Genomic DNA, 10,309 nt, shown 5'->3' on the forward strand with positions numbered 1-10,309 from the left:
GAGTTCCTGTTGATTTATTGATTGATAATTTATACTTATAGTCTGCGTTTAGCTGCAGGTGATTGCTCAGTACTCCGTCTCTGATTTTGAGGTAGTGTAGTACTGTACAAGAATTTTAATATGGAATAATGGCTAATAATGATATATGTGTATCGATGAAATATTTAGTTGCCAGATAACGAATTAATATTATTGCAGATCAACGGTGCATTGAATACTCTGTTGCAATTAAATTTAGAGCATGCCACCATATAAGCCGCATAAAATATTGCCTTTATCATGCAATACTATAAACGCTATTTTTTTGATACCATCGTTATCAAAAATTAATTAAAAGTCATTAATTAATTTTTGTTACCTTTATTTGTTAGTTCAGAATCGCATTAGAATTGAAAAACTTAACGCAATAGTATCACAAAAGAATTACAGTGACTTGTTGCATTTCTTGATGACTACTAATGACTGACATAGTGTGCCCAATGGCTCTAAACTGTCGCAAACTTGCTCCCGACAATCAGCTTTCTCTTCTCGGCAACTCAACGCTACCAATTAAGAATGAATATGTGTTCTTTCCTTTGTCGCTGTTCCTCGAGAAAAATAAAGGGTTGAATAATTTTCGACGTCAGAGTTTGTCTGTAGCGTTCTGCGAGAAAAATAATTACGGCATTTTAATAACGCTAGTTAGTGCTCGTTAATGAGTAAATACTGAGGGACTCAAAATTAGTTCAATTCTCATGAGAGGGTTCACATTTTTAATATGCTTCATAAGACAAAACAAACTTGTTACGCTCACATTTTGGGGTTGGTTAAAAACTTGATCTGGCAAAACTTTGAATAGCTTTTTTTTATACAAAAATTGCTTAACTTGAGGTAGGAAATGCTCCCAGATTTTCAAGTTGTGGAAATCCTAAGGTGACTGAAAATTTTGTTTATTATAAACAAATTGCGAGCTCGATAATTGGCTGCAGAATTTTTTTGTATATATAGCTAGATTATAGATGATAAAGGAAAAAGTTAAACTCAAGCCAGGTAATGCTTTGCGATTTAGATTAGAATTGTGGCCGAAAGATGAGTTGAATTATTATTTTACCACACTACTTTAACTAAAGACACTTATTTATTAACTCTACCTTACAAAATGTAGCAAATTTTTGAAATTTTTAAATAAAATAAATTATAATTTGAAAACGGATGATTTCACAGCTTAAAGTGTAAATGCAAATTTGTAACTTTGTAAATTGTCTATCTAATGACGTATTAATATACAAGTACTTCCATTTGAAAAATAAAAGTTACATTGCGTTAAAAAGTTTTAGATTGAAGTCCACATTGTTAACACTCACACAACACACACACATAACTAACTCTAAACTATATTTGAAACCAAACAAACTTAAATATTTGTGTTGGGGGACCGATTAAATAAGCATACAGGGTGATTTAAAATTTGCGTCATTCCTTTTAAGGGCGCTCCCTTGGGGAGTACGAGAAAAATATTGAAAATTTTTTTTTCGAAAATTTCTGGAAGGTATTAACACTTGAAGATCGAATTTCAACTTTGTTATTAAGCATTAGTTTGAAATTTGTCCATGCTTAATTGGTAGCATATCGGAATACTTAAGCATTCAAAAAGAAAMATTACGATCCTTGCTTCAAATTACGAACATTTTTGATATCAAGAAAGTTCTCTTCTTCAATTTTTTGATGAAACGGTACAGCGGCATTGATGTTTTTTGTCTTTATCAGATATTTACAGGTAAATAGCCCTTGTCAATAATAACAATAATTTGTCAAACTGTGACTTACTTCGAATTTCTTTTCACGAATTTGCGGACATGCGATTAATTCAGGGGAAGTGCTACAGTAACATAGCAGAAGCGGAAAAGACTCACGCCGACAAAGGGCGAGGAGAGAAAGATAGTGGACGGCAATAGATGTTCGGTTTCCAGGCACAGAGGAACAAGTATTGGACATAATCGAATCAGCGCCTTCTAGGGGCACACAGAGCACAATAACTGACACTTTCCGAAACACGAAATAAATACCGAAGAAGGGCTACGTTCCTACCACGTTTGTACGATACACGCAGCACAGGCAGATGCAAATGGAGCAGCAGTTAATTAACTGAATACGAGAAGCTGCTTGATAAGAGTGGATAATAAGGGGATTACACAGGCACTAGCTTGTTTGGAGTTAACCATTCAATTGTTTGGTGTTGTATGGTTTATTTTTAAACAGCGACATTCGAGGTTATGAGAACATGTTGACATTTCGTCAACAAATCTTGTTGAATTGATCGTTTATCCTTGTCTATCTTATTGTCAGTCGGTATAATTCCATGGTTACCGGACTTTTAAATAATTACGAAGCAACAAGTATTTGCGCAATGTTAATTAGGCAGATTACCTTTAAAAACATTGCTGCTGAATTTCTGATATAGTTTTTTGCAAATTCTTCAGTTTTTAATAACAATTAATTTATTTTCCTATTTTATCTCTACTCCTATAACAGCGCCAGACAACACTTCCAGAGGAATGACGCCAATTTTGAATCACCCTGTATGTTTTTATTTATTTAAACAAACGCTTATTAAAACTCCTTTTTTTATAGAACTTTTCCCGATTTTACGTTATGTTTTATGTTATGTTAAATTTTTCACATTTTGTAATTGAAACATAATTGTTTTATTAGCAAATCTACGTAGGAAAATAAAGATAAAATATATGATAGCTGAGATTATAACACTTTGGTAAGAAAATGCATTAATGACAATAAATACAATGAATTTGTGAAAGGAGCCTAAACCGCTTGAAAGGAACAATAAAACAAACAATCCTGGTATTCTTAGACGTCTATGGTTTTTTCTCCAGAAAATTTTCCATTTGGCATATCACCCCAAGTTTAATGAGCAATTTGTAGGCCGTGGCCTTTTAAACAGCCTCAATTTATTAGCTGTAAATTTGACTGTCATTTCAGAGAACAATTAACAGACCCACAGAGCAATATCCATCCAACCCCTCCTGCCTAATTAAAAACAATCGATCACCAACTCGAATTCTGCAAAGCAACTACACAAACCCTGAATTTATTAAATTTCCTCCGCTTTAACAGAAACACAAAAGGAAACGTAAAAATGCCAACTTATTGTCTTTGATGCAAATATTTCTCGGTCGCTTTAGAATGTTCGGAAATCAGAGTAAACGCGGTAAAGTTGAATAGATGCATTAGCTTAATTAAACTAATGGCAAATGCTTCTGCAAACTCATTAGAGTTTCTCATAAAATTATCGTCATGGAAAATGTCTCACCAGTTATATACATCGATTAATTGTTCCATTTCTCTTAAAGAGATATGGAAACTATAATAGCTTAGGACAGTCGATTGATTTAATATGTAAGATACAAGTCATAATATCCAACTCTACAAAGTATTTGGAAACAATAATTTACAGCATCATGTGGTGAAATATTTGTATGTATATCGAATTTTCGCAAGTTACGAACATTCCTATAAAATGAAGACAATTTTAAGCAAAGCATTTTGAACTTTAATTTTCGTGATAAACTTTCTGTAGATATAAGAAATATGTGAGTAGCAACTTTGAGAATAGATTTCAAAGTTTAAATCCACAAACACCAACCAAAACCCACATTTACAATTTAAGAAAAGACCATTGATACTTTATTGTCAAAAATTAAAAAAAACGTTAAATGTCTGACATGCAGATGTGTTCCAAAACATGAATTTTGCAAAACGAAAACAATTTCAGTTCTACATTAAAATGTTGAAAAGTTGGCGAATTGACTTCATCTTAGATGTCTCTTATATACGACGACACGGGCAATTAAAAGGGCACGTTTCCGTTTTGTTCCTTTGCGTCTCTTTCCTTGAGGAAGCTGGAAGCTGTCTTAATTAGAAGTCGCAGCCGTTCCTTTTCCGACTTTGCCATAAAGGCCAATTGTTTTCATTATAGTTGAACTTAAACAATGACAGGCATCTGTTCATAAAACTCCATAATTTCCAGACGGTAATTTCAGAACTACAAACAATTTGTAATTTATATGGATTCCAGTCGTGTGTGGTTGTCATAGCGTAGACCCTGCCCTTGAAGGACGTAGTTCTAAGCTTAACTTAAGTCGATTAAGAAGTTTTCTGAGAAAGCGGCGAAACAATTTTGGCACCTCATGGTTTGTTGCGAGTTAACATAGCTTTACCCAAGCGAGAACTTTAAGAGAACCGTCATTGCAAAAAGTGGGCATTTATCAATAATGACGCTTATGTATAAGTATTAAATCCATGACGCACTGCTAAACAAAACTAGCTATAAGGTCATTGAAGGGCCGTATGGTTCTGTCGGCAAGTGATGAGATGTTGCGATGAAAGCAATAGGATAATTTATCAGCTGAAAATTTCGGATGACACTTTCTCACTTTAGGACCAGCAGCTTCTAGAAAAACTTTAAATACTAGATAAATTATGATGAGGGCTGCAAGTTTCTTTCAGGTAAATTAGGTCTTGATTTCCAAGGCAACTTTCTAAACGGTTAGACCAAAAATAACAATCTACAAAGTGAATTGGTACATTTTAAAAATTACTGCTTGAATATAAAAATTACCATATAAAACAAACACTTTTTGTTTGTTAAAATATAGACATCCACATGTAAATTTTTCATTTATATGTACGTTTATAAAGCACTGATGATCTGCATAGCGCAATACAATGTTCGTAAATATTGTATGGTATTTTATAAATATTTATAATTTGAAGTTACAAAAATGCGTTTTTCAATATAACCTAGTACATTCTGGATCCAAATAAATTTAATTTTTATTTGAAGGGATGGCATTATTTCAGTGAATGTGTTGCTGTAGTTTATATGGGCAAATTGTTTTTGAAAAAAACTAGAAAACCATATAACAAACGTTTGATCAACTTCGTACACATTTAGTACGAGAAAGGTTTAGCTTATGTCAGATTTAGTTCATGAGTTGCTAAGAATTCTGCTATTTTGCATGAAGGTGTTAACATATATGTTCTTCTTTAGCCTTGCAGCGAACTATTTGACACTCAGCTGAAAGTGAATTTAGAATTCTTCCTAATCATCAATCCAATCAAAACGTGTTATTAAAAACTCCCAACAAAAAAAATATTAATATTACAAGTAGCCGAATAATATTTGGCTCTTTACGAAGAAATTTAAAAAACACAGCTTGGTAATTACCTTGAGGTCTCAATAATTATTGGTCTTTCGGTGTGAGTTATGGTACTATCAGCAAATATGTTCTATTACGTTGGTGTCCCATATAGTTTTTCAGCAACTGCTTTTTGTGACACAATTTATTCCGCTTACATTAAATTTTATTATTTATTATAACAGGCATTTTCAAACTTGGTAGACATTTAAAACAGTGTTGTACAATCTGCATTTGGGTTTTAATGTGAAATATCTGAATGGATGATAAAATTCGTTGCGCAAGAAGTATTTTCAAGATACATGCATTTTACAGTTATTACCGATATTTTATACTTTTTGCTTTGAGAGTATTTAGCAACATTTCCAAGTCGAAGTCGCCTACGCTTTCCATTTCAAATTATATGATTAATTTATTTGAAAACAAAACACGCAATGTTTTAAGTGACTATTCGGCCATTTATCTTTATTTTTGAGGATGTTATAATTTTTAGCCCATAACAAACTGGAGCAACCGTGTTATAGCAGGTCATATAACGCACTGTTCTCACGTGGAGGCAAGACTGATTTCGATAGAGCTGAACCTTAGTGGCGGGGTTGAAAAAACGTATAAATAAATATCCGGATGCCGGAAAAATGTCGCATGCATGACGCAGAATAAAACGTGTTCTTGAAATTCTATGATTAGTCAAATAAATCCATTCGTGTCTCCTTTTAATTTACCACTCGTGAGTAAAAGGTCGAATGTAAAACTGTCTCCAAATTTAATATAATCAACTATTACTATATAATGTAATTTAGAAACATATACTTCCAACTCAATATTATGAATAGCAGCCGTAATTTTCCGGACATAACAAAATACTTAACAATTTGTTGGAATCCAGCATTATCTATCGATTCCTATAGCCTATTATGATACATTATTTATAATCTAAATAGCAGTAGGACAATAAGTTCGGAATTGAATTTGTATTGTTGAAAGCTATTATTATTTAGAGGGAAACACAACAGTTGAACATATATACTTTACTGTTATTGCTAAACGGAACAAACATGTTCACCAAACATTTTGATAAATGTTTTTATTTATACCACTGATTTAGGACTATCATCAAAATATTTACGGTATGAAAATTCGACTTGCACTATTCTAGATTCTTTCTAAACCGATGAAATTCTATAACAAAGTGTAATAAGTAGCTATTTGCTTCCACAAAATATTAATAGCACATCGTGGATTGTTTGTTTGCAATCAATTTTGCCATTGAGTATCTACTACTTCGAACTTTGTCGGCATGCAAAGTAGACAAATGACAAAATCAAGGTTTTGAACGTTTAACTCTCTGTAGACTACTGTAGAGCATGAACCGTAGAGCATCTTTTTGAAGACACTTCAAAACGGTTCTTTCGTAAAATTAAAATATATGCGTATGTTAGTAAAAAATATTGATTCTTGATACTTAATTACATCTAAAAACGGAATTTTAAATTCCCATTGGTAAATTGTACAATATGTAAACAGGTGATTCAGTTTCATTTTGGTATTAGATTCCAATATGCGGTTCCAAAAGTATCATGTTACTTTTTCAATTTTTCATTCAACATTCGCAATAATGATGTTGGTAGAGGTCGTGAAGATAAATAATGATTTAGATTATTTAACAGAATTGTGCTTAGCATTGGTAAACTAAAAATAATGTACTCTAAAAACAAAACATGGGTAACAATTAACTACTTAATGAAAAAAACTGATAATGAAATCTAATCGCTTAAATAAAACATATATTTTTATCCAATATAAACAGTTTTGAATGCGAGTATGTTTAAAAGGGTGAAAATTAGTAAATGTTTAAGAATAATTTTTGCGTATGCTTTTTACTAAGTCTAGTTCTTCTCTCGTTTATGATAGCACTCGTTTTGGAAACTAATCGGGCGTCTTGCACAGTAAGCTAATAAACCTGTGTTTTTGTTATGCAACAAGTTTGTCAAAACCTTGAAAACTGCATTATTATTGTCTATCTTTTAACTGAACTTCCTTTGAGTGATGGGGCACCACTTTTCTAGTAGCATTTGAATTGTTTACGCGTGATATTTAGTCAACAAAAACATTAAATTACCCAGACTAATAGTAATACTTACAGATTAAAAATGCTGTTTTATATCATCATCGAAACTAAGCATATCTTATAGGCGAAAGGTAATAAACACAATTATTGGCGCGGACAAAACATTTCTGAACGTGCCAGTACGGCGTCTTGTCATTTATTTTGTTCTGGTTGTTTGGTGTGTAACAATGAAAAAAGTGAAATTGTCAATCTAGTAAGAATCAATAATAAAAAAAAAATAAATCAGCAATAATCCAATGAATAATCTATAAAAACCAACAAAAAAAGGCAAGCAGTAATCCTCAGCGCACTGAAGCATAAAGGTGTGCACAACATATGGTCCTTCGAGCCGGATATGAGAAGAAATTACACGCAAGGCGAATCCCGTGTAATTTAAACCAGCAAATATAACTATTAGATCTGGATAGTGAAGACAGCCAAGGCATAAAAGAGACTCAACTCAGGTCAGTGCGTTTCCTTCCTAGCCCAGACTTATCATCTTTCAGTTTCAAGTTTAAACAAATTTTAAAGTTGGTCATCAATAATTAATTCCACCTTAAAGAGCCAATCATCTCATTATAATAGCAATGGCGACTGAAGGTGAAATAGAGTGCAAAACACTAAAAAATAATAAAACATACTTAAAATCTAAACCAACAAGATTTAAGCGATTTGTTGATTCTCTAGTAGATCCTGAAAACGTGGAAATAAAAGAGATTGAGCTTCGCATTATTGAGGTTCAGCCTTCCTTAGAAAGCTTTAATAATGTCTGTGACAGACTCGAGGCACTAGAGATAAATACTATAGTTATGATAATAATAATAGTTATGAAAATGAAATTATAGAGTTTGAAAACACCTACTTTAAATGTATGGCAAAGGCAAAAAATATAATTGAAAATGCAGTTGTATCAAGTCATTCTCCAAATAGTTTGACCGGTAATAGTCAAGCTGGTTCAGTGGAAAACTTAGTATCACAAGGTCCGTTCGATTTAAATGCCTCAACAAACGTAAAACTTCCTCCTATACCATTACCCAYCTTCGATRGAGCTTATGACCAATGGTTGTTTTTTAAGGACACCTTTTACTCGCTTATACATGATAATGCATCAATAGCAAATGTCCAAAAGTTTCATTATCTTCGGCTCTCCTTAACAGGTCCTGCTGCAGATCTACTAAAGTGATTGGAATGTTCCGCCGCAAATTATGACATAGCGTGGAATCTTTTAATAAAAAGGTATGAAAAAGAAAAAATTCTAATAAGAACCCACGTTAAAGCTTTGTTTGACTTGGAACTAAATAAGCATTTACGTGCTCTAAAAGTATTAAAGCAACCAGTAGCTCATTGGGATGCTCTAATAATTCATATGGTGTCATTAAAGCTTAAACCAGTCACCAGAAAGGAATGGGAAGCAGAATTTGCGAAACATGACATTTCTCTTGATATTCTAACAGAATTTTTGCATGAAAGGTGTAAGTTACTTGAAACTTTTCAATAAATTCAACCAAGATTAAAACGACAATCATTTGTTAGTGTACATTCACCAATCTGTACATTTTGTAAACAAAATCATACGGTTTACAACTGTCAGGAGTTTCTCTCTTTGAGTTTGAAGGAGAGAAATAGCGTTGCAAAAAAGGATAAGTGGTGTTTAAATTGCCTGAGAAACAATCATGCCACCGAGCAGTGTCGTTCTCAGCCTTGTAAAAAGTGCTCTAAAAGGCACACCACTCTTTTGCGCAATTTCAATTCTAATTCTACAAATATTCCCTCAGATAATCGTGCAAATACCAATGAGGCATCCACATCGACCTCGCAACCTCTTGTATCACTGGTGAACTCTAATCTAGAATGTTTATCGGTATAAAATGATTTCGCTACTTCTAGGGTGCTCTTGTCTACTGCGCTAATTGACGTTTTGGATAGTAAAAATAAATCTCAGACTTGCAGAGGTCTTTTGGATAGCGGAAGTGAATCAAATTTTATTACCGAATGTTTATGTAAGAAACTGAATTTCAATACCAATACCGCCAATATTTCTGTGAATGGCATAGGACAAACGACTTCTAAAGTCTTACGTCAGGCAAACTTGAGGATACAAGCTCGTCAAGATTCGTACTCAATCCAGTTGAACTGTTTAGTTCTGCCAAAAATAACTCGAAAAATACTTTGTATGCCTGTAGACATATCTGAGTTAAGAATTGCTTCTCATTTAATCCTGGCTGATCCCTCTTTCAATGTGCCAAATTCAATCGATATTCTGATAGGTTGTGACATCTTTTGGGACTTATTGTGCACGGGACAAATTAAGTTAGGTAAAAATTTGCCTACAATGCAAAAAACTTGTCTTGGTTGGATAATCTCAGGCACCGTCAATGGTATTCAAAACAGGGCTATTCACAATACTGTCTCCTGTAATTTCAGTGCAACCCAATTGCTGGATATGCATTTGGCCCGGTTTTGGGAGATAGAAGGGATGTCATCACCTAAACCGCTCTCAATTGAAGAACAAAAATGTGAAAACAATTTTAAAGACACAACGTTCCTAAATGACGAAGGTCGTTTTGTAGTAACCTTGCCGCTGAAGCATGAGACTCACAAATTAGGTGATTTATTTGAGACGGCAAAACAACGGTTTTTAAATCTAAAAAGGAAGCTTCAAAGGAATCCGAAGTTAAAATTTGAATATTCAAAGTTTCTTCAAGAATATGAAATCCTAGGTCACATGTCTAAGGTTACTTCTCAGAATTTGTTAGGCAAATCTACTTTCTACCTTCCACATCACTGTGTCACCATCTCTTCAAATCAAACTACTAAGTTAAGAGTCGTTTTCGATGGTTCCAGCAAATCTTCTTGTGGATGTGCACTTAACGATATTCTTCTGGTTGGGCCTACAGTGCAACAAGATTTATTTTCTATTGTCTTTAGAGCCAGAAAGCATCCTGTACTGGGGATATTGCAAAAATGTATCGCCAGGTGTTGCTACATAGTCAGCAGCAAAGTTTTC

General features: G+C 33.3%; 1 protein-coding gene and 1 long non-coding RNA gene across 2 annotated transcripts in view; one reads left to right on the top strand and one right to left on the bottom strand.

Annotated features, from left to right (window-relative positions):
* LOC109545939 (protein O-mannosyl-transferase TMTC2) overlaps positions 1 to 10,309 on the bottom strand; it is a 365,218-nt gene that overhangs the window by 248,576 nt on the left and 106,333 nt on the right. The window lies entirely within an intron of this gene.
* Positions 7,518 to 10,309, top strand: part of LOC125502629 — a 16,548-nt gene continuing 13,756 nt past the window's right edge. The window contains exon 1 of the long non-coding RNA XR_007280396.1: positions 7,518 to 7,766. This is a non-coding gene — a long non-coding RNA (uncharacterized LOC125502629). The remainder of the gene's footprint in view (positions 7,767 to 10,309) is intronic.

This window comes from Dendroctonus ponderosae, unplaced genomic scaffold (genome assembly GCF_020466585.1).
Source record: "Dendroctonus ponderosae isolate FM_Combo_2020 unplaced genomic scaffold, Dpon_F_20191213v2 Dpon_F_20191213_1, whole genome shotgun sequence".
NCBI lineage: Eukaryota > Metazoa > Arthropoda > Insecta > Coleoptera > Curculionidae > Dendroctonus > Dendroctonus ponderosae.